Raw genomic sequence first — 24,858 nt, 5'->3', positions numbered from 1 at the left:
TGGACCTTTTAAAATGTTAATTAAAAACACAATTTTAAAAAAGTTAATAGTTTAAAGTATTACATTTTACTGATTTATTCAATAACATTTTATTGATTTTGATTACATAGAAATGGGTAATGTGAAAACGCACCAAAAATAAACAGAGAAAACAGTAATGAATAATTGACACTTATAATTAAATTCATTAATTAAGAGATCTATTTTTCAGCGCTAACAGAATAAATACTTTCCATTAATTTATTAAAATATTCAATATCTCTAGGAATATTGCATTTAATTAACCAGCTAATTTAATTGAATTCCTACTGAATATCTTTGATTGATGAACAATCCTAGGTTACCAAATTTGTTGCCATTTAGATTCATCAATAATATCTACATGTTAGAACTCTTGAATTATTCACAAAGACATTGCCTTGAGATTTAAATCTAATTTTTACTTTTAATTTTGCATAACTAAATATGAATTGACTGAATTGTGTTTGAACCTTGAATGAATAACAACTCTGTTGGACGTTCAAAATTTCTTACAGTTATGGTATCAATGGAGGTTGGAGTTAAGTTTAAGGTAAGTGCAATTTTCTCTTAAGAATATTAATTTCTAATATCTCACTTATTGTCAATAATTAGGTTGCTGAGAAAAGAATGATGTGCAATGCTAAATTATCTTAGTCTAGCCCTGGCTAACAGGCATTCTTTTACGTTTATAGTTATTTTCTTTCTATATACTCTTGGCAGAAACGAGAATAAGTTTAAATGTATAAGCCTAGTAGAAAGAAATTTTGATTACATGATTGCCTAGCTATAAGCAATGAGGCTTAAATTTAAGTCCTTCTGAAACAAATATCTAACTGGAAATTTTGTATTCCAAGGCCAGAGGATATAAATCAATTTGAGGCCTAAGGCTCTACATAATAATACAATGTTTTAATCTCGGCCATATACACAGAAAGCCTGTAGTATATTGATACTTATTACACAAATAGTAATACTATTTTTTGCTTCTTAAGAAGTACAAATGAATACCAGCGTTTCAAAGTTCCCGTCCATTTAGGACATCAATATAGGATGATAATATATAAAGAATATAGGAAAATATCTTTCCCATAATATAGGATGAAGGATAAGATGGATGGCAGATTAATTAACAGGTCCCTAATACGGTTGAAATATGAGAGCTTGATTGAGACAACTGGAAAGAAGAACGCAGAATAGGCTGTACCTACTTGAAAGAACAAGGAATAGAAAAAGATCTTGGTTGACTTGGCGAAACATAGAGGTGAAATGAGGGCGCCACGGTAGCCGAGCGGTTAGACCTGTAAAGCTAATATATGCATTGTGGTACTGGGTTCGATTCCCGGTCTTAGGCCTTGGATTTTATTTATCGGTCAAAAGGAATTTACAGTAAAGTATATTTGCTAGTCGCCTCCGTCCACGACACCTAATTGGTAGTTGGACGTAAGGATCGCCTGAAAACATAGGCAATTACTTAACTTTACTTTACTTAGTCATACTTGGATTCATATCATGTCTTATTTACTTAACAACCTAGATTAACCTTTAAATTGTTAGTCGGTGATAGATAAAAATAACAGAAGAAACGAAAATCACATGAAATGGAACCAAGTAGAATCACAAGTTAAACGTACAAAATAATAAGAAAAATGTGCTAAGAAGTATAGCAAACAATGAAAATAAGCTGATGTGAGACAAGCTTTTATAAGCAAAGTTATAAAATTAAGCTTTGATAGCGAGAAAAAGTTGTAACAAAGTGGAAATAGGTGTCCAAAATATTGTCTAAGTGATTTTAAAAACAAGAGTATTTAATCAAGGATGTAAAAAAGAATTGAGTTATTTTAGAAATGAAATTCATGTGTGGGTAGCGGCAAGACCAAGCCTGGTCAGCTATATCTTATTAACTCAACTCCTACATTCAGAACTGTTTTACTTCGCAATGAGTTCTGCATAAAATATTTTGACCTGAATAATATTTTGGAATCTCTGAAAGAACTAAACAAATCGCCAAGAAATGGAAAAAATTCTCTGTATATCTAGAATTGTAAAGTGAACTTAGTTTAAATTGAAATCAAGAAGTTCTCTAAGAGTCTGAGAATTGAGTAACATAGGCTCAAACTATCATCAGATTCAGAATAGAGTTGATTTTTTTGACACATTAACTCCACGCGAGTCACTGATTTCATGTTAACCAATAGTAAAACTAGTTGCACTTTTCAAAGAATAACATTATCTGTTATTCTTTGGCAGTTTAACGGTGCACATGGTTTTTATTTGCAGAAATTATAAAACAAAACAAAAAAATCAATTCTTTAACCATAGGAGCAAAAAAAAAAAAAAAATGATGGATTTCAAATATTTTAAAATCTATTTTTGGTAGTTCTTAACAGGTTTATCAGTCCTTTATATATTAGCTATAAGAGAACTCTAAACAGTGAGATCTTTGCACGTATCTAAAGCAGTTATACATCTAACTGAATGGTAGCAACTAGAGATTGTTCCGACGGATTTATGCCTGTTACGCGATCCCTTTATTGACTAAAGTACAGCTTTTACCTAATGTCACGTAGTTAATAATAGAAGAGATCACCATGGATATGTTATCCATGGCAACTGTTTCTCCAACTACTTGCAAAAAGAGCTTGAGCCGGCTTTTATTTTAAGTGGCCTCTTCAGCTTGATGTAACACTTTATAGCAGCACAAATATCCAATGTTGCTCTACATTGTTAGCTGTATAACTCCTCTTATTTGAATATAATGATGTTAAAGCTGTATGATTTGTTTTTTTGAAGCAACAAAAACCGGCACACCTGGATATTTTGTCTTTATTACCCTATATAAAAATGAAATCCGTATGCCATAATAGAAAAGCAGGAAACAGAGATTGTAAAATAATAAATACCTGTGTATCGAAAAAATAAAAATATCAAAAGAAGTACAAATCTTGTACTTAAAGATAATTAATGTTTTTACGTAATAAGGAATGATACCTTCCTCTGTTTTTTGCAGACAGAAGCCTGCATTCTCGGCTTGCTGCTGCGGCAAGCTTTGGTCATCTACGGGTGTTCCTCCGTAGCTCGTTCCATTGGGTTGAGGCTGAGGTTACGGGCTGGCCTCTGAGGTTGCGTACACCGGTCTCATTAAGTTAGTCGGTAATCACAATCGCAGCTTAAGGTTGCCGCGCTTTGTCTTGCTTAAAAATGAAGGTGGAAGGGCCAATTGGAACGATATGATTTTCGATGATGTCAGATATGAACCTCTGCGCTGTTAGGCTCCCCTCTCTGGAACAGATGGAGTACAGTTTTCACTTATGAAATGAATTTTCCCCAAACCATTATTAACACACCTCCATCTTTTGGAGATTTTGCAAGGTGGAAATCCCGCCTTCTTCACACTCTAACCTGGCGAACTAATGCGAATAATATAAATCTCTTCAGCTAAAAGTACGTTTCTTACGTGCGTGTTCCGGAGCTAGTCTTTCGACTATATGCTGGAGTGAGTTGAACTTTTGTAGCTGAGGCTCCTGGAATAAAAGTGCAAGCCGCCTCTGCACTGTGTCCACATTTCGGGCAATTCTTAGCCTCATGAGCGGTCTCCACTTCTGTCTGAAAATGATTTCGGATAGTTTGCACGACAATAAATCTATGGCAGCGGAAACTTTGTCAGTCGTGGACGGTCTCCTCGTCAGCAGTCAGTCTCCTTGTACCTCTGGGCGCCCTCCGAACGGTGGTTTCTGTCAGCTCTAACGTTCTGACCCCGCAACGCTGGCTTCTTCCATACGACTAAGGCTTCCAAAAATCGCCAGCCTTTGGTATTTCTAGAACTTCTAGGCTTCGTTTATTTGTAGGGCACAAACAATTCAAAATTTGTTGTTTTTGTTTATGAAAGCTGAATTTGAGTGGTAAAATAAAGAAAGAAAAAAATTTGGGGGGAAGCATAGCCTTAAAGGCATTTAGGAAGGTTATGCCGATGTTTATTAAGAGGAAATGAAGTTACTGAACACGTCAAAATCAGTAATTGTGAAAGGAGTTTCAAACAAGAGCGACACGTCTTTAGCAGAGTGGACGTTATTCAAGAACTATAAACAAAGTTCCAGATATTCTCATTTTTGGTTAAGTGATTTTCTCCAAAACTTACCATCCAATATAACTCTCACTATCCTTAAATAAGAGGAATTACTGTCAATTTCATGAAATAGCAGTGTAAAGGAAAAACCAGCGAGAAAGAAACCGATGAACATAAAGAAAAACTTTCCAGAAGTACTGATTGAAGTGCTTTCGGAGAAAACTACATCTAGTGATCAGATTTCCGGAAGTACCCAATATGTAATTTAAAAAAAGAATATAATAGTACTGACGATGACATTTCCGCTCTCTTAAGTGATCACACATACACACAGATCTAGAAACACTGTGTGGGTGAATCTGAGTAGACCATGATAGAGGAAAAGGAAGTTTACAATGCGAATTAGAATTCAGATTACTGTGTACTCAGCGTGCGTGCTAACCGACAGATAAAAGTGGCCTAATTTTTTTTACCCCCCGCTAGAAAGCAGCATCAGCCCGCCCGGCACCTCTAGATACGACACGGATTGCATTTACTCTGTTTTAGCGATAAGAGACCCTAATATTCTGGGTATTGGCCCAGCCCGAGAGCTACTTCTTGCCACAATATTGTCCTATATTTTAATGAAATATTTCCTCATTATGTATTATAATTTTTTATTTTTTTTAATATTATCATTATCTATCAACAATTAGTGATTGTTTTGACAGAAGTCACTGTTTCTGACTGAAATTGTATTGTGGCTATTAAATAACGAGACTATTGCTATAAAACATTTTATTTTAAATTTATACATATTTGCCATTCTTTGATTGCTATTGTCGAGGTTCAAACCCAGAATATTTGGTTCTTAACAATACTACACAGTTTATATCGGTACCGTATACTTAAATGTAACTTTACTGGAAAGCATATCCCAAAACCCATTCTTAGAATCTACTCTAAAACGAATCTTTCTCGACAAATGATAAAAGAAATGATATAAAATTGTGTTAATAGAACGTTAATACAGAATGTACATAAAAGTTTACGATCTATTTTCGAGGAGGTGAATAATCTATTCGGTACAGCAGTACTTCTCGATTGAGGAACTTCCATTAAAATCTATTTTTAGTAACTCATTTAACCCTCTTTAACAGTACACGAGTGTGAATTTTCTATAAATGAAACTCTATTGGTACCTAAACGAAATACCAAATTTGAATTTTCGGCGATTATTAGTTTTTGAGTTAAGTTGGATAAATCACGAACACGCACGCATAGACCCATGGATAGTTTTGGTGGTAACTCAAAATCTTAATTCTTCGCGACCTTCCCTTTACTGGTAGAAAGTGAAAATAGAGCAAATGCCCTAAAATTAGGCTTTGAAGTAGAAGAAATCCCAAATCCATCAAGTACTAAGCGCAAAATATTCCTAGGTTTGAGAAGGGTAATACCTACGAAGCAGTTTCAACCTGATCAACTTTTTGCTTGATAGCTGATGTACTTCTTGTAATTCTTCTTGAGATATTTTAATTGAGGTTAATTTAAAACTGAAGGTACGATTAAATGCAGACTTCCTCCAAGTGTACCTAGGATTACAAATATTTTTAGATCCCGGAAGTATCATTCTAACCTCAGATAAGATTTGAAAGTTTTCCATTATTGTTTTAAAAGTAGATTTACAAAAATCTAGAATAATCGATCATCATTTCTTTAGCAAGCCATTTTGTTAGCTGTTAAACTATTAACTATTTTAAAAAGATTCCAATTTGTCTCAACTAAATTTAATTTCTACACTAAAATTAAAGCTCTAAAGATTATTCAGTTACTTTTTTTTTCTGAAGGTGCAATATGTTTCATAGTTAGTGCATCATAATTGCAATCCGTGGGGGTATAGCTCAGTGGTAGAGCATTCGACTGCAGATCGAGAGGTCCTCGGTTCAAACCCGAGTGCCCCCTTATTTTTTACTTTTTTTTTTTTTTTTTTTGCCAAACCTCGCGAATTTATATTGTGTAAAAAGCTATGGTGAAAAATCTCACCTAGTTTCTCTTAAACAATTTTTATTTAGTTTTTTTTAATCCTAATTTTAAAAAAACAATCTTACAACATTTTTTGGGTAGTAGATTGAAGTCAGAGTAGCTCAATAAATCCTAATCCACTACGACCTTAAAGTTCTACTTTGGCTACTTCAAGTGATTGTCATGCATATGGGTACTAACAACTAACCATATGTAAAGGGTACAAAAGTAAATGTGAATTTGTATGTGTGTAGTGGTAGAGTTTGCTTGTCGGCAAGAAGTACGAACATTCATCATTTATCTGTATATTTTGAATGTCTTTAGATATTAATATTAAGTGTATTTTGTGGTTTTTTTCAGATACCTGCAGGCGTCAAGTTACCTGAAGAAGTATCTAAGCAGCAAAGGTAGTTGTTATCAATACTTCATTGACTGATTTATCACCTTGCAAAATTTAATGTGGCAATTTAATAGGAAATTTTATCTGGTAAAAAGAAGTAGTTATGGTGCTCGTTTCAATTAAATAAATATGTAAGCAAATATGAGGTAGAAACCTGGCACTGGGTTTCTATGATCCCAGGTGTGTCTTCAGGATGCGGATGGCGGAAAGTCCATCAATATGGGTGGTTAGGTATGGAAGAGCTTAGTGCCACCGAAAGCTCGTCAATCTGGTGAGAATGGCTGTGATTAGACTGGAATGTTTCGTCCGAAAGCAATCACAGATGTTGAGGGTACAGTCAAAGTAGAGAATAGGTTGGGCCAGGAAGACTTTTTGTCCTGCCTATAACTAAACACAGCCCTTGAAAAGTAAGTAGTTAAGGATTCAAAAGTGCAGACCAATAAGCGACTGCCGATGATAATGATATGATTAGTAACTCGGAAGCTAACTTTAAAGAAACTTGCTAACGCTAACGCCCTTTAGTCCTTAGCAGGAAGAATGGGGTTGTTGTTAAAACGAGGCCAAAACCAAGTACATGGACTCACGGAAGCGACAGTAGAAATACTTCCCTTCAGATCGGAAATTATAGGTTCGAAAATTTATTAAAAGATTTAAATATAAGAGCACACTTTTGAATAGGATTAATGCGGTATTTTGTTAAATGAAGTAATCAAGTAAGATACCATCTATTATCAAGTGATGTACTAATCTAAACATACAAATAGCAGCTGTCACGCGATTGTCCTTAATACAGCAAATTTAGTAAAAACAAAGCGATTAAGCCTTCTTAAAAGAAAATGTTTATTCTTTCATATATTTAGCACCTTTAAGATCGACACAAACAGATTCACGGGTAGAATTTTGTTTTAAACTGTAATAAAGATGCTGAACATAAATCCAGTCATTAAAATAATTTTTTGATACACAAATACATTAAACTGAATACAATTACAGATTGCTATGTAACTTCTAGATTTTATTGAATCATTTATAATAAATGAATGCCTGACATTGTCTATTCGAGTGTTTTTCCCTAAATTTTCCTGATTACATTGCGCACGCTTCCATTAATTATGCCCAATGTTCTGTGTTATTTAGGACTGTTTCATTCACAAGCGTTAAAAGCAGCATTGTTTCGTTCGCTAGCAAAATATTATTACAAATCAAACATTTCAGTAAAAATGTTTCCCTTAATCGCGGCATTTTATTGTTTAATTGCAGAAAGAGAAACGAGAAAAGAGTATAAATATATTGGAGCTTATTTAGTAAAGTCAGACAAGCAATATCACTTTACACTTTTACTAGCGAGAAAGAGAAAAATAAATGATTATGTTCCGAATTTTCGAACTAGTGCAGTAGTAAACAGTATTCAAAATTTACTTACTGCGATTTTCTTATGTAGAACTGCAAAGGTTTCCCTGTTTACACTAAATCTATTTTTTTAAGGGTTTTCAAACCTCAATTTGTAAAATTTAACTATCCAACGCTTCTGTAAATATAAATATTTCACTTTCAATTTTCTTGCTGCGGTAAAAACTGATTGAAAGAAACCATTAATATTGAGTCTACACTTAATTTGTTATAGAAATTAAAGCCTTTACAAAGAGACTTAGCTAAAGTAATGAAAGGATAAAGATGACATGGGAAGGAGAGAGTGCTTTTAGTATTCGATATGGTTTCTTCATTAAATTTTGTAAAGTGTCCGAGTGAAGCATGCGGATTATAAGTTTGTAGAGAATGTGAGGGAGCTAAAATCCGATTTAATTTCCATCAAGTTTACTTGCATCTGTAGTGAACGCGACGTAAATCCTTGAGGACTCCCAAGTCTTGATTACAGAAGTATATTGGAAGATTTGCTTTGGAACTGAAATAAAACAATTTTGTTGTCAGTCTTATTGTTTCCTCAACATTTAATGATAAATACTTATTGTAAATTTCATTGTTTTTGGTGACTTATCCTTTAATACAAATGGAAGAAAGAATGATGCGAATTACAGTAATATTTTTTTTGCTAAGCTATCAACCTCAAGACTAGGTCATCTTCAGGGTTAAGGAACAAATTTAACAGTAACAGCTCAAAATATACTTTATTTTGATGTAAAAAATAGTTCGACAAAATTATTTAACTTATGCTATTTTACAATTAAGATAAAAATATTTATGGTACCTATAATTTTCTGAACCAATTTACTTCAATAATTTACCAGGTAAGTGGCCGCGCCTCACTTCACCATTTAGAATGCAAATAACAACAAGGGAATCTCAAAATTCGATATTTTAATGGAGATATGAAGAATAGAATAAAATTTCCACTTTTAACTACCAAGTTATGAGTAGACACTTGAGCGCCCGGGTATAAAATGGATTAATGTATGAAAATCTCAAATCTAAAAGGATAAGAAATGAATAATTAAGTAGTAACGAACCGGAGGGAGATAAATTTTCCAGTAGATATAAAAAGAAAAAGGGAGCAATTGTACAGTCATGAACTGAGGAAGAGCAAGGAAGGCTGGTGATGGATGGACAGCGCTTCAGAAACGCTGAGGATATAGAGACGGCTGAGGTGAGAGAATGAATATTGTCACGACCTAAAACAAAACTAGCGAAAGCCGAGAGAAGTACAGAAGATTAGCTGAAGGAAACTTCCCCAATTAAGGATTGCCTGAGAATAATGTTCTTATCATGAAATGGAATAATATTCGTCAAACAACAATAAAAAAAAATAAACAAAATTTAAACTTTTTAATTTAGATTTATTAAAAATATTTATAAAATTATTACTAAAGTTTTGAACAAAATTGGATAATGCAACTTCAGAATGTTATTTTTTAAGTAGGGGGAATAGGGGGAAGCTACCCTACACTATAGTGCTGTAACATTTGAAAAAATGTTCCGATACATTGTAAGATTTGTAACAACAAAATATCGAGTGCATTCAACTTTTTGTTTATTTAAATTTAGTCCTTAGTTCAAGGGTTGCCAAATTGTCGCCTATTTGGTCAAGTTGTACTATTTAGTTCATTGAGATTAGTTCCAATAAACAGTGTAAAAAAACTGTACTGCACTTCTATACTGCAATGTACTTAACGAATAAACTGGTCTCAACAGTTTTGTTTCAACTATATATGTTTATTTAATCACCTTCAGAAACCATGATTCATATCCATCTATCTTTCAAATTTCAATCAAAGGACAATGCAACAGTGTAACAAAAAGATCGCTAGAAAATTCAAACCGTTTTCTAATCCAAGTTTTTAACTTTTTGAGTTTTCACGAAAATAATTTTATGAAATAGTAGTGAATCATTTGAAGCAAGATCTTAAAAGTCAATGAATTAAATCATTTCAGACAATCATTGATTATATTAATAAGAATTAGTGCACAACTGAAACTTTTATTTGAAACCCTTCTCTGAAAAAATTCGATTTAGGGCAAGATAACCTAAAAGCCCTGAAAATAGGTAAAAATAAATCTACGGTACAAAGCAAGTGTATGATGTCGCGCAATTACTTGGTGAAGATAATTTAATGATTATTTTTTAACAAAATCAAATGAATAATATTATGAAATAGTAATTTTGAGATTTATAAAATCTCTGAAAGGGCGGGAAAAAAAATAGTATAGAATACGTCTAAACTTTAATAGGAAGTTAAGTAAAGAGAGTATGTTCAATTTCCTGCAAAAGTTTTAGAAACAAAGTTTGTTTCTAGGTTCATTAACTTTAAGCGTTGTCCAAAAGATTGGGAACCCACATTCGACCATTAAGTCCAACAGTGGTGCAGGAAGGGTAAATTCAACCTCACGTTTACTTATGGTGAAGGAATGGGTCTGCTGTTTGCGTTGAAACTCTACAAATCTCCAATGAAAACACCTACCTTCTAAACAAGTTAATAAAATGTTTGAGTGGAAGGCCAAAGAGCACACGACTCGAAACTAAACTAAACGCAAAGTGTAGAAAACCCTAAATTTACCTTCATTATTATTTCTCTAACTATATATTTGAATTTTATTTAAGTTAATAAACTGATCTGAACTGATTGTCAAATTTTGATAACTTATTTAAACTGTTCAAAAATTAATAGAACTTTTAAGAGCAGTTACATACAAGGTGTCCACGCGTTAGCCGTGTAAGACGAATTCGTAGCCAAGCCACTGTTACCTCTCTCTTCTAATCGATTGAGTTGCAAGCGTTTATAGTTTCTTCAATAGCTCTGAGTTTGTTGTCCGTTGTGGATGTCCACTCGCGCTGTCAGCTACATGGCATGGTTCTTTCTATTGTCGCTGTGCTAGTAGCGGCTTCTTTTACAGCGAAATCAGCGTCAATGTTCCCAGAATGACCAGGTATCCAAATAAAAGATGCATTTGTCACTTCTCTTTGCCTCAGTTTATGGAGAAATGTGTGTATGTCTTGAATGATTGGATAGATATGTGGTAACAATAATATGAACATTTTTTTTGAAAATGTTAGTATGAATATAAATTATTTAAATTAGCATTCGAAGTTTAAATTAAACCCGAAAGAACATTTCAAACTTACTTAAGAAAGTTGTTTTTCGGCAGTAGGACTTACTAGCGGCCATAGCACCTTTACCCAAAAACCGAGGCTGTGAGCAGTTTTCTGTAAATTCACAAATGGCAAGTATTTTTCAGATAAAACTTATTTTCAAATATTTGACCACAACATTTTTTTCTTACCAGCAATAAGAAAATTTAAATTAGTTAACAATTGCAGTTAGCTGAAAGTAAATAAGAGGAACGTTTTTAAAAATTATCGGATGGCTAAATGATTTCGAAAAGAAAATCTTGCTTGTAGCTCATTATAAAAACGGTTACCGCAGTAACTGTAGACATTTTTTGCCACATTTTAGACGAGCAGCCAGGTTGATGTAAGTTTAAAAAAAAAAAAAATTAGCCTTTTTTTTCATCAACTCCTGATTTATCCGCACCTGCGAACATGATGAATTTATTACCTTTGATATTGATGGATTACTCGATAAATGATTGTATTGGTTGGCCAATAAATAAGTCATATTGACGTGAAGATGATTTATTTTTATTATTTTTTTTTTGTCTACTTTTTTGAGGTGATGGTAACATTTTTACTTTAAATGTCATAACTAAGCTTTATTACTTAATTCAAGATAAATGCTTTTTTTCTTTGTTCTAATTAAATGTCAACGTTTGAGATTCAGATATTTTTTATTGATTTTTAGTTTTTTGCAAATTCTGTAATAACTATTGTCTGTTGACTTCCATAGCCAGCTACAGACGAAATGTGCCGTAACTTAGGAGAACCGAAGTGATGGCGCTTAAAAATTGAATTGTACTTTCCGAAAAAATTTGCTGGAATAGAAGTAAGCATTGAAGAAACCTGTCTTATTGTAACTAAAGTTGGCTGTCTTGAGGTACGAGGGTCGTTTGAAAAGTCCGTGCAAAAATAAAAACTACTTAATTTTTTGGGGTAAACCTTTTTTATTTTTCAACATAGTCTCCTTTTAGGCTTATACACTTCGTCCAACGCTGCTCTAGTTTGTTGATCCCTTCCGAATAATAGGATTTGTCCAAGTCTGAAAAATAGCCATTCGTTTCTGCAATCATCTCCTCGTTTGAATAAAATCTTTTTCCCGCCAGCCATTTCTTCATATTGGGGAACAAATAGTAGTCCGAGGGAGCCAAGTCTGGAGAATAGGGGGGATGTGAAACGAGTTGGAACCCTATTTCCATTAATTTTGCGACCACAACTGCTGAGGTGTGAGCTGGTGCGTTGTCGTGATGGAAAAGGACTTTTTTTGTGGGCCAATCGTGGGCGTTTTTCTTGCAGCTCGGTTTTCAAACGGTCCAATAACGATGAATAATATGCACCTGTAATAGTTTTACCCTTTTCCAGATAGTCGATGAGGATTATTCCTTGCGAATCCCAAAAGACAGTCGCCATAATCTTTCCGGCCGAAGGAACGGTCTTCGCCTTTTTTGGCGCAGATTCCCCCTTGGTAACCCATTGTTTAGATTGTTCTTTGGTCTCAGGAGTGTAGTGATGTATCCATGTTTCATCCACAGTGACGGAGAGGTGCTTAGATGACGCAGCAGATCTCTTAGATCGCAGTGGAATAAGCTAACAGGCTATAAACCCCACAGAATCTAATCTAATACAAAAGTCCAATTTTTAGATTAAAGAATGACGTTCATGAATTTAGATGGATTCATTGTTTATGTAAAAATTGTCTTAACATTTGAGTTAAGCCATTTAAACTTGTATTAGAATTAGAATTTCCTGTTTACAATCTGCATTACTGATCCTTTTTTTATTGCTCCTTATTGAAGAACTTATATTTTTCAAATACTTTCTTGAAGGGCTCAATCCCTACATCCCCTATGTACTCTTAAGATTTAAAGTTTTCTCCGTTTCTCCGTTCTTCAAGAATTTGGGTGTGAGTGACTGAGATTTTGCTATAGAATTTATTCACCGAAAATTATGGATCAACATTTATTTGAGAAATTATATTCCAGTATTTAGGTATTTGAGAAAATGTTTCACATTCGTAAGTTAGATGAAAAATTTTATTAGATTACGATTAGCCTTCCAAACTGATATATTGTGCAAAAGTTCATCCTTTCTTTTGCAACTTTTTTGCAAATACTAAGATTTCCTGCAAAATTTTATAAAGTTTATTACACTACTTGTAGTTTTTAGTAGACATGAATAGAACGAGGTCATGAAAACATGTCAATGCATGAAATCCAGTTAAGTAATTTTATCAGACAGCCATATTTGTAAGCTACAGATGAGTTCCCACTTCGTAAGAAAAACGTTTGTAAATAAATTTGCAAGCATTGATCAAACTTTTTCACAAGCCACTGAATGAATCGTTTATAATGAAAATAATGTTCCATCTCAACAATATTCTTAGCTCTTTTGATTCACTTAACGAAATTACTTATATTCGTTACAGTAAAAAGCATATTCTCTTTACATATAATGTAGGCGAAGTAAAAGAAATAAAAAATTTCCTTTTATACGATAAAAGTTCTCCCTTTCTTGAAGATATTAACTGAGTTATCAGTGCAGGGAATGTACATAAGTTTCCTTTTTAATGGCATCGTCTATTCCCTAGGGTGCTCTCTAGGAGCTGTACCAAAGGGAGTGGGTAAGACCTTTCAAGGAACTTAACAGGAATTAAACAGGGGATATCAGTGTCGAGTGTACTGACAGAGGGTCTTTCTATTGCAAGCAGGGAAGATGTCTCCTCTCTTGGGAAAGTGCATTTTTGTTGTTATCCTCTCTGAGAGAGGATAGTTGCTAGTTAAAAGCAAAACAAAGCCCAGAAGTAAGTATTTAGTATCAAACAAATGTAAAAGTCACTTTTTTATTTCTTGTTGTTCCAGTTGAAATTGGGTTGTTCAAGTACTTGTTAGTGCTGATACCTAGCGGTGAGAAAGGTTACTTGTCAAATAATAAATTGCGCAAAGCTATTAAATTTTTTTATTCATATTTCTGATTTCTTAATACAAGAAAAAAAAAAAAAGCCGAATTCAAAATAAATAAAAATGTAATGTAAAAAATTTAAAATATAATAATGAAATCGATATTTCCATGAAAACCAATGAAATTGAAACTACGGTTTTTAAGTAGTAATGTAGAATAAATGTTTAATTAGCCACTACTTTGAGATGTACGCTTTTTTTTTTTATAGGAGATCGCCTACTTGTATGTTTAAATAAATTATTGTCTTAGTCTAGTATTGAATAATAGGGAACTGTTATAACGACTGATTTTTTTTTTTTTTTCCTTTGTAGTTACAAAGGTTTAATATTTTGTGTAAAAAAAAAAAAAGAAGCTTTTGTGTAAGTTCAAATTGTTCTTTTTGCATAAGTTGTTAGTTTTATGTCTGTTATAAATAAATCTAATTTTAGTTATTGAATTTTTCCAAGCAATTCTAACGAAATTTTTAATTTTTTTACTTGTTCGTCTGAGCATTCTTTCAGAAGAAACTAATCAAGTGATTAAGTTGCTCGTATTTTGATTTTGATTGCTAAAGCAAAATTATAGCTTTACTAATAATTCCTTGTTAGTACTTTAAAAAATTATACACAATGCATTAAACTACATGTAAATCTTGGGTACTCTAGAAATCAAACTCAAATTTTGTTACTTTAGCCATAAAGAGCGAAAATGGAAGCAGAAACATGCTAAGATTGCCATCAGAAGATAGTATAGTATCTTTAAGTGTAGAAAACTGTAACATTTAACTTCAAATTGGTTACAATAAATGGAAAAACTATCAATTAAAACGAGAGTGCTCAGAAAAAAAATATGATAATTCATTCATTTTTAAAGAACAAATACATTTTAATTTGATACAGACAGAAACTTAAGAACAAGTACTTAATTTTGTGCCTTTGATTTTTATTTAGTATCCCATGGAAAGCTCAAGAAAATATTCAAGATAATAATAACTGCGTTTTAAATTACTTTCTTTTAAAATTTAAAAATGAAAAATCCTCCCTTTTTAGGAAACTTTTTTTACATTTTTTTAAGTTGAAAGATGTTTAGTTCCACGCTGTCCTTTCACAAATAAAAGCAAGGCTGAAATAAAATCTCTTCAGATAGAAGGGATACTTTCCAGACACATCCTACTTTTGTGAAATGACGGAGAAAAAAAAAAAAAGCCAATGTACCTAAAGAGGACAAACTGTATTTATAACAAAACGGTGGGAGCGAGCTGGTTGAGTACAATGCTCTCAGGTTTCATCGCTCATTTGCAAAACGTTTTTCTTTTTTCTTTTTCTTTTTAATCTCTGTGGAAGAACTTAAGAATGCTGCGTAAAGGTGAAACTAAAATAGGTTAAAAGCAGAAATTACCAGCGGTTTAGCTCATGCGGCTTGTAGCTACACAAACTGGCAAGCACAGCTGTAAGCAAAAACTGCACGGTATGCTCACTAGTACACAATATTATATGCAATGCACTACAGAAAAAATAAATGGGAAGAAATGTAAAAAGCATATTTTATATTAAAAGAATTAGCACACTTTTCCTTAGCAAGGCGGGCTAAGTAAAAAAGAAAATTCTTTTCATTTTCTTTTGCTTCGGTAAACAAGAAGTTACTTGAACGTACCTAAAAACTAATCTGAAGGCAGGAATTCGGGTTTATTTTCTTGAAGTCGAACTAAACCAGTCCAAAATCATTGACTATCCCTAGATAACTTTACAGAATTTCCTTGTAAAATAAATCAATTATGGAGGGAAAATACTTTTATTAAAGGTTGCTAAACTAAAATAAATTTTCGTTATTAGATTTATTGCATAACCAAATACGTTAACGTTAGATGGATACTTTCATCTTTCAGCTGAAAGATTTAACAGTACTTATTAAGTTGTCAATAAGCCGTGTCACTCAAAACAAAACATTTGTAGGTTGTAATTTATATTTTATGTGCATTTATAGTAGGTAGATAATAATATAACCAATATTCAGTTTTATTATCAATTCTTTTCTCTGAATTTTTCATTTCAGTCGAAAGATGACTTATTCTATGTTATATTTTTCATATCACTCACATTAAGTTGTTTAGATATTTTATGATTTTCACTCTGTGATTGCCGTAGAGTTGACTGTATTGATTGCGACTTTTGCTCATTGTTTTATAATATAAATTGTACTTACGTTGTAATGTATTTCTTTTCCGTAGTTGGGTTTAATTTCCAGTCGTTCAGTCCATATTTTAACTATTAACTGATTAACAATAACTTAAAAGATATTTCGTTCATCTAAAATTAAAATACAAGCATTCAAATATCTTCACAAATCTTCCTCCTTTTATATTTGATACCTTCCTCTAAAAAATGTTTGTGTACTCAGTAAATCATAGAACATCATTTCTATGATTTCCAATGAAAAATTACATTATAAGTATGACTTCATTGCGATTCTTCCTAAGGTCTGGAAAATTAAAAACAATAAAAAAGAATAACCATTACTAAGAATATTTTAGGGTCGAGTCTATAGTAGTAGGTATCAGACTGGCAATAATTTGTGATAATTTTGTGTAAGAAATTGATCTCTTACTCAGTTAATAATATTAGAAAAAAGAAGGTCTGGAAACAGTTAAAGATTTAAGTAAGTGGGTGATAAAAAGTTAGAATAAATTTTAGTGCAAAAAAAATACTCAATTGTTTATGTTTTGAGCAAAAAGCCTGAGGAAAAGTATCGCTTTATATTATTCTAAGTGCGATCGTCCAAACGCATGACGCGACAATGAACGAACTGAACTAAAAACGAGAGAAACTGTGCCGAATAATAATAATTCCTACCTATTGATGGAAAAGAAAGTACATATCGCTTACTCTGCTTTAGGTTCTATACAGATTGAGGATGTGATCAGAACAGAAATCAGCCTCAATGATTGTAGCGGCCAGGTTCACAAGTAAAAACGCAAGCCGCGTAGGGCATACAAATGCGAGTATTTATTACTCGTTAGTTGCTAAGGCGACTGATCCATCAATTGATCACCTTATTATCATTTCGGCTAGAAACTGCAAATTTCACTACACAAATCTTATGATTCTCCTGTGAAAATGAAATAAAGTCCAATTCCGGGCAGAATCATGAAGAACACGGATTGATATCCATCATTGTGGATCCAATTTTCCTTCGTATTTTCTCCCTCCATCAATGGATGAGCTATCAATCTGGTAGGAATCACCCATACCATAAGTATAATGCAGGGTGCCTCATCATTGTACTATGGTAGTATCTACAATTTTTCTAGAATTGAAGCTTTTTGCATTTATTTTTGTATATAATCAATGATCATAACAAATTTTTTTCCACGCAAGGAACGGCAAAGCTTTTATAACAGTTCTCCAAATAGATGAGATTTTAGGCAGTTAAAAAGTGGGAAAATTTAAAAATGATCATACCTCATTTCAGAATTTTGAAAAACGAAACTTCTTGCCTTTTTTCTTTCATATTTGAAACAAAGGAATCTAGATTTATTTATGAAACAGTTAATTATTGTGTACATCCATTAAGCAGCTAATAGCAACAAAAGAAGTTATTACCAGTGCCTTTAAATAAACAAATTATAGCTGCGCATTTTAAGAAGAGAACGCAAGCACTTAAAAAATTAATATTGCATAATGAGAGCAGGAAATGGTCCTTCCCCTTATATTTCCGTTGTAACCAATAAATAATTAAAATGATTCTAAAAAGTGTATTGCACTTGTTTGCTGTATGCTTAACTCTACTGTATATTTTATCACCTAACTTTTGTGGTCTTTACCGGAACTAGCGCTTCCATTAGTGCAGTTAAACAAAACTAATGGAGGTTAACATCATCCAGTGCTGTAACGAAACAATCGTTCAACATATTAATAAATTTTCTTTAATAAAAAAAATCTTTGAAAAATGATTCTTTCCTTGATGGTTTAGTATTACAAGGAAAACAATATTTTGTCTCTACGATGACGAAATTTTACGTCACCTGGAGTGACCCATCACATGACATTCTCTTGCCATTATTCTCAGGGTAACTAACTACTTTTCTTTACAATCCGAACATTTTAATCATATTTAATTCTTACCAAAATGACAGGGTGAAGTAAACAAAATAAATGTAAGTAATGCTTATTTTTTCTAGGGTCCAACTACCTACCAACTTAGATATCGAGGACGGAGGCGACCATCAAACGTACTTTACAATATTTTATTAGAACAAAAGTTAATATTTACGTTATATGCTTCCACCTCCTGTCCATATTACTACCTAGTTGGTAGTTTGACGCTAAACTCCGCTTGAAAAACTAAGCGATTACCTAGGGTGCGTTCCACTAAACGACCACGCTCACGACCGCGATTTTGCCCGTTCCACTTGCTTGCGAGCGTTGCGATCGAAAACCCAAGTGGAATTGACTGTGGGCGTTTTAACCGTTCATGTAAACATTACATATGGCGGCCTCGAAAATAAGTTAGAAGCTTGAAGGGTTGTTTTTTAATTTTAACCCCGTTTATAAGCAGTTATAATAAACTTTATTAATTATTGGTAAAGTTGACTTATATTAAAAGAATATATATAATTCAATTTTTTATATTACATTTTAGTGGAGTATTTATAAAATTTACTTTAAATAAAATTAAAATGTCTTTTGTGGCAACAGTTGGATATTTATTAATAATGCTTTTAAAAGTTCTTTATCTAGTTCCGATGAAGAGTGGAATGCAATTTTACAAAATCGCAATGATAAAAAGCGAAAACTTAGGCCACGTATTATTAGCTATCAGTGTAATTGATCTTTATTCAGATGAAGAATTTCAGGTAAATGATTTTGTGTTATTCAGTGATTTAGTGTGTAAAGGGATAAGTAATTATTTATTTATTTTTTGTAGACTTTCGAGAAACACATTCTATTATTTACATGAGATAATTTTTTCGGTCGCCATATTTTGTTTTAAAAATTGCGCCATATTTCTGAACGCCCACTTCGACCCAGCTCTATAGATGGGGCGTTGTGGGCTTCGCGTGAGCGAAAATAGTGACGTCATTAGTGACGTTTTCGCCACGACCACAACGACGGCGGTCGTCAAGTGGAACGCCTGAAGGTATGTTTTGGTCGTTGTGATCGCTTAGTGGAACGCACCCTTAGTGTACATTTCGAGAAATCTCTTTAAACATAGAAATAAAAATCCACTTTTCGAGAAAATGCAATATTTCGTTTTGAAGTTACTCTGGGTCACTCGAAGACTATTTTCTGCAAAATCCCATTTTTTAACTCAGGGGATATTATCGGCAAAAACTTAATGTTTAAAATTTGACACGTCCGCAACACAACCTCGTGTTAGAATACTAAGAGAAGTTAAAAGTAGTAACCTCCATTAAAACTTGATAAAGAGCCACTGAAGAAAGCTTATCTGTATACATAACTTCAACCTTGACAAAACCATTGTCATTTATGTGTAAGAATGGATCTTTCAAGTTCTATTTGCCATAAAACAAAGTTCAATGTTTAAAGAGGGAAAGAAAAGATATAATAACACACGAAAAAAACGAGAAACAGACACAATGGTTGAATTTGTAATCAGAAATATTTTAAACAACTAACAGAACTTTATTTTTCAAATAAAATATAAATAAATGATTAAATAAATTCAACAAATGAAAGATAATAAATTATATTAAACAGAGTTAATCCCATGCGGGTGAGAAATGTCTGTGATTTAGAGAAGCAACTTAACAATTAGCCAAATGAAAACAGGACAAAACCTGACTTGACGATGGTTGGCAGACCATTCAAAGGGCGCCATTGAGTTATACACAGAGTTAAGATTATGGGGATGCGACCAAACCACTAGCTTAGCGTGCGGGCCGTACACCAAGAAGTTGTGTGATAGAATGGGTAGGGGTAGCATTGTTTGTAAGGAAGCAGACGAAGTTGTTAAGTTTACAAAGTGAGCAGTAAGACCAGTGTGAAACTTTACCTCCAAGTTCTTCTGTTCATCCTCACCACCAGTGAAGTAGGGCCGCGGCTTCTTAACTAATCACGTGATAAATATTACAATTGATTCTTGATTATAACTAATCTAAGAATCATTATTTTTGTTCAATTCATATACTATTGTTACATTGGTTACATCAATTTAATGTAACATTGCGAACTATGTGTTAACCGCATTAATGATTTAAAAATTAATAAGTCTAACATTTTGATGTTGGAAATCAAATTAACAACGAAAGAAAGAAAAATGATAAAACTAATGTCACATAATCACTTATCTGATTAACTTGTATTACAACGAGTTACACCTGCTGCTGTACATTGCAATGTAAGTAGTTATTAATAACAGAGTACCGAGAAAATTGTTTGTTTTTTATTTAAATTTAACAAAAAAGCAACAAAATTAATTACTGAGTAGTTTTGGGTATTTACTTTATTTTTAAAGGAAAGAAGAATAATTTTTGTTTCTTGATTTCCAAGTGTAAATATTATAAATTAGTTCAATTTTTTGATTTTTGTTTGTTTGTTTGTTTTTCTGTTGGGAATGAATTTATTTTGTAACCATGGAGGTAGTTTCAATAAGTTTAAAATTCGGATAATTACTATTTCAAAATTTGGCCAAAGATAGCAGCACTTCCTACAGCCACAGTTCGCTGTTTTCATAGTGTTTAAATTATTTTATTTTCTTCATTGATTTTTTGAACAGCGTGCCTTCAGTTTTCTCACTTACTCTTTGTTTTGTCTTCCTTCTCTCTAATCCTTGTTTCCACTCAAATTTCCTTGTCTTGTAACCCATTCCGTTTCCATTCTGTCCGGGCCACTAAACCTAACATTTAGTGTAACAACAGAAATGAGTTGAAAGTAAATCTTATGGGAGGACAAGATGTGACGAGTGTAGGTCCAGGTTTTTTTTTTAATCGAGCTCATTGGCGGCACTCCTTAACATTTTTAGTTCTCCGAGAATCTCTATAGTTTACTGAGAGGGAAGCTTGGCACCGTCTTGGTATAGTGCAGCTAGCTGAGGGATGATTTCCAGCATATTTGAATTCCCTTTAGAGTGTCCATATTGTTTGCAGTACTTGTACTAGACAATTTCAGTACTTTTAAGAGGTTTCTTAACTTTTATTTAAGATGTATAATTTGGAATAATCTGTGCAGTTAAATTGAGGTTTGAGATATAAGAAAAAAGTAACAAAGCTATTTTTATTGGAGAGAGTGAAATTTTGGAAACTTCTCTTACCTAGAAGTCTGGATGTTCTATGTCTGTTTTAATATCTTTGATTGCTTTGACAGTGGTGGCGCAGTTTTACTCTGTATGCCTCTATCTTCCTACAGTTAATAAGGACAAAAATCAGCTACTTTATCCCAAAAGTACTTTACTGTAATCCTGAACAAATCAAATGTATTTGTGTTTATTTTGATATTAGTTAGGCGGGATTTGGATTTGAAGTAATTTGGACCAATCACTTGAGATAGGACTCTGCAACAGTCCATGTTATTATTGTTATTCACAAGTTGAAGTTATTTATGACAGACTTGATGTGTTGAGAATGTTCAGGTTGGCTATCATTACCTTAGAGCAGGGGTTCTTAACCTTTTCAAAGACGCGGAACACAATTATGTATATATTTTTCTCGCGGAACACAATTATGTATATATTTTTTTCGCGGAACACTAACATTAAAAAATTTGAAATTCGGCATTTAGCAAGAACTTAAAATTAATGAATAATAAAAAATCGAATATAATTTTCAAAAAAGATGTATGTATTAATTAAAATTAAAAAGGACAAATTATTACATAGTTTTAAAAAATAAATTCTGAAAATTAAATTAATCAAATAATGAACATAAAAGTGCGTTGCTACAAATAAGAAAATTTTCTAATCTTCAATACATTTAAAATTGAAATTTCGCGGAACACTTGGACCGTATTAGCGGAACACCAGTGTTCTGCGGAACACCGGTTAAGAACCACTACCTTAGAGTCAAGTGAGGTGCATAAGGATTTGGAGTGAAGAACAGCTTGAGAGGACGAGGCAAACACGTGTTTATGTAGGAGGTGGACAATCAGCCTGATTCTTTCGGCTATCATCATACCACATCAATTTGAAAAGAAAGAAAAAAAAAGCTATAATTTCCTAAATATTTTTGGATTGTTTACTGGCCAGTGATCGTTTTTTCTGCAATTTACTCAGTGGTAAATTGGTGGAACTAACCTTCGTCATTATCTGTGACCAAAATATCTTCTATCTCAAAATTAGTGCGGTCATTGGACTCAGAAATTATTGGTAACCTTGTTTTATTTATTTTGTTTAATAATGCAGGTATTGTTTAATTCTTTAGAGTGTATCTTCTCCAGATGATTGAACAAGTTATTACTTTAAAATGTAAACTAGAAAAGTTTATCATTTCGAGGTGAGACAGCACCTTTAATTTAGGTATTTCTGTCTCAAACATTCCAAACAAACTTTTTGACAAAAAATTACTTTATGTAGTTTATTTAATTATTACTAGTGCAAGAACTAGTGTAATTTTTTTTAAATACTTTATAGAATAGCTTATGTTATTTTCAGTTACATATTCTTCTTACTCTTTATACAAATTAATGATACGGCTAACTGCTGTGAATGATATTATTTATATATCTTTGATCCATTTTATCTAGATCTTTGTTTACACTTTGTTTAATCAAAACTATTAAATTGATTATTTAAAGGAAATCTCTTTACCTAATTGTTCGATTGATTTAATAACATAATCAGATTGTGTTGGTCTGTTTACACATTTCTTATGTATATCATTTTCTTAATTGTAAAGTTGGTTCACAAGAGATAGGATTACAAACCAAACTCACTTTCAGGACTTGGTCTGCTATCTCACAAACACACCCTAATACCCACATTCTTATTAGTACATCTTTATAATCCATATAAAGGATAGAGCAACTTCCATATTTGTACGACTAGGACAATCGCCCCGTGACACTCGCATAAAAGATGTTTCGTTAGTTTTGTAAATAAATTAGTTTTATCGCAGTTCTTGGTTAGAGGTAATGGTAAACATACCTGTTATGTGTCGTTTCAGTGTGACAAATGGTTCTATAATAATGATTATAAAATGTACGATATAGTATTTTATAAAATTCAGAGTTAACATCTTTGAACCTTGTCGTCTGCAATGAGAGGAAGGTATTGACTTCCAACAAGCTTAGCATTAGTAGTAAATGGAAGCAGTAAAATGTAAAAACTTCGAACTTTTCGTAAATTTATAAAAGAATTTCAAAAATACACGTAACTAAAGATGAAGAAGACATCACTCTCAAATGTAATAACGAAGTGACGTTATAGATTTATGACTGACCTAGCCATTTTACTAGGCTAATCCTTCTGTTAGGGTGGTGCGCGTTCCGGCTCTGAGGAATTACGTTGCCATGGTCACTGCACCTGCACCCCAGTACATTACAAATACGTAGTCATTTGTTATAAGATTCAAAAGAGGAATGGGATTTTAGGATTTAATAAAAAAAATATATATTTTTTTAATTTTTTTTTAAGCATACAGGTTTCTATTTGTGTAAAATGTTTGGTTAACCAAAAACATTGTTACTTTTTATTTCTTTTAGCTAGTTAATTCTGCCACCCAGTGCTTGATACCAAGTTTACTTACTAAATGCCGCTGAGACTTGGACCTTGAATAAGGCTTTAAGTAAAAAGCATCTAGCTACCGAGATGGATTACTGGAGAAGGGCAGCATGAATATCAAAGCTTGAAAGAGTAAGGAACGAAGAAATAAGAAAGAAAATGCGAAGGTGGAGGTAATGAAACTTTGATGTTACTGCCAAATACAAAGAATGGAAGATGGAAGAATGGCTAAGGAAATCCTAGACTGGAAAGAAGGTAGAAGAAGAAAGGGCAGATGCAAGGATAGATGGCGTCCGATTAAGCCTCCACTGTTACGGACTGAGAGAAGAGGATATCCGGAATAGATCCAGTTGGAAGCTGAAATTAAGAGAAATATTTGGTGGAGGAAATCCTCAGTATTGAAATAAATTGAAAAAATAAAAAACCCAATCCTAGCAACAAATTATCGAAACCGAGTTTTTACAAAAATGCAAGTTTTGATATCCCCGAAAACAAAACAAAAAATGCGCTGTATGATTTTTAGTCACTTCATTTATATCATCAAATTTACCAGAGAGATAACGTTTTCTTGCTCCTGAATACATCTGAATACTCAAAGGTGTGTCACCTGATCTTTTCTGACCTTGCATTAATGATCCCTTATAAAAGTCCTACTTCCATATTATTAATAGCATCCTCACATTTATTTACAGTATTTTTATGTACCTACCTATAATTTAATTTCAGGCGTGTTAACTGTAAGGTCACTGATCCCAGGAGCCAACTTAGTGCCCTTTCTCTACATCCATCATCAAGCAATTAGCTGTAGATACTGTTAGGAAGAGCTAAGGGCAGCTTTGGACCTGGGTCGTCCGGCTTACTGGTCCACCGCACTAAGAACTGTTCAAACCCCATTTCTCACTGTTAGTCTTATCAGTACTACCATAGTGGTGGAGGCAGAGCCCCTAATGCTCATTGACATATTCATTAGTAGTAGATTAAAAAATGTCTTCATTTTTTTAAAGATTAAATAAAGAAGAAAAAGTTTATTACGATTTTCATCTAAAATAATAATAGAAAGGTAATAAAAAAGAAAAAATAGCGAAAAATAAAAACTTCAGAGAGCTAAAACGAAGACGCTGTACGAAGACACAGTATTGGCTGAAGTTTAAACAATAATTACACTGGTGTAATTGGTAAGGGATTTTTAAAAAAATTGAT

General features: G+C 32.8%; 1 long non-coding RNA gene and 1 other non-coding gene across 2 annotated transcripts; both read left to right on the top strand.

Annotated features, from left to right (window-relative positions):
* The first annotated feature begins 351 nt into the window (after positions 1 to 351).
* On the top strand, positions 352 to 9,501 carry LOC141448628 (uncharacterized). Its single transcript, XR_012455179.1, has 3 exons — positions 352 to 571; positions 6,446 to 6,492; positions 8,732 to 9,501. It is a non-coding gene; the product is annotated as an uncharacterized lncRNA (long non-coding RNA).
* On the top strand, positions 5,954 to 6,025 carry TRNAC-GCA (transfer RNA cysteine (anticodon GCA)). The gene has a single exon. It is a non-coding gene; the product is annotated as a tRNA-Cys (tRNA).
* Positions 9,502 to 24,858: the final 15,357 nt, after the last annotated feature.

The sequence above is a fragment of the Rhodnius prolixus genome, unplaced genomic scaffold (assembly GCF_049639745.1).
Source record: "Rhodnius prolixus isolate KJV_2025 unplaced genomic scaffold, Rpr scaffold_2, whole genome shotgun sequence".
Taxonomy (NCBI): Eukaryota; Metazoa; Arthropoda; class Insecta; order Hemiptera; family Reduviidae; genus Rhodnius; species Rhodnius prolixus.
This window is presented reverse-complemented; position numbering and strand designations above follow the sequence as displayed.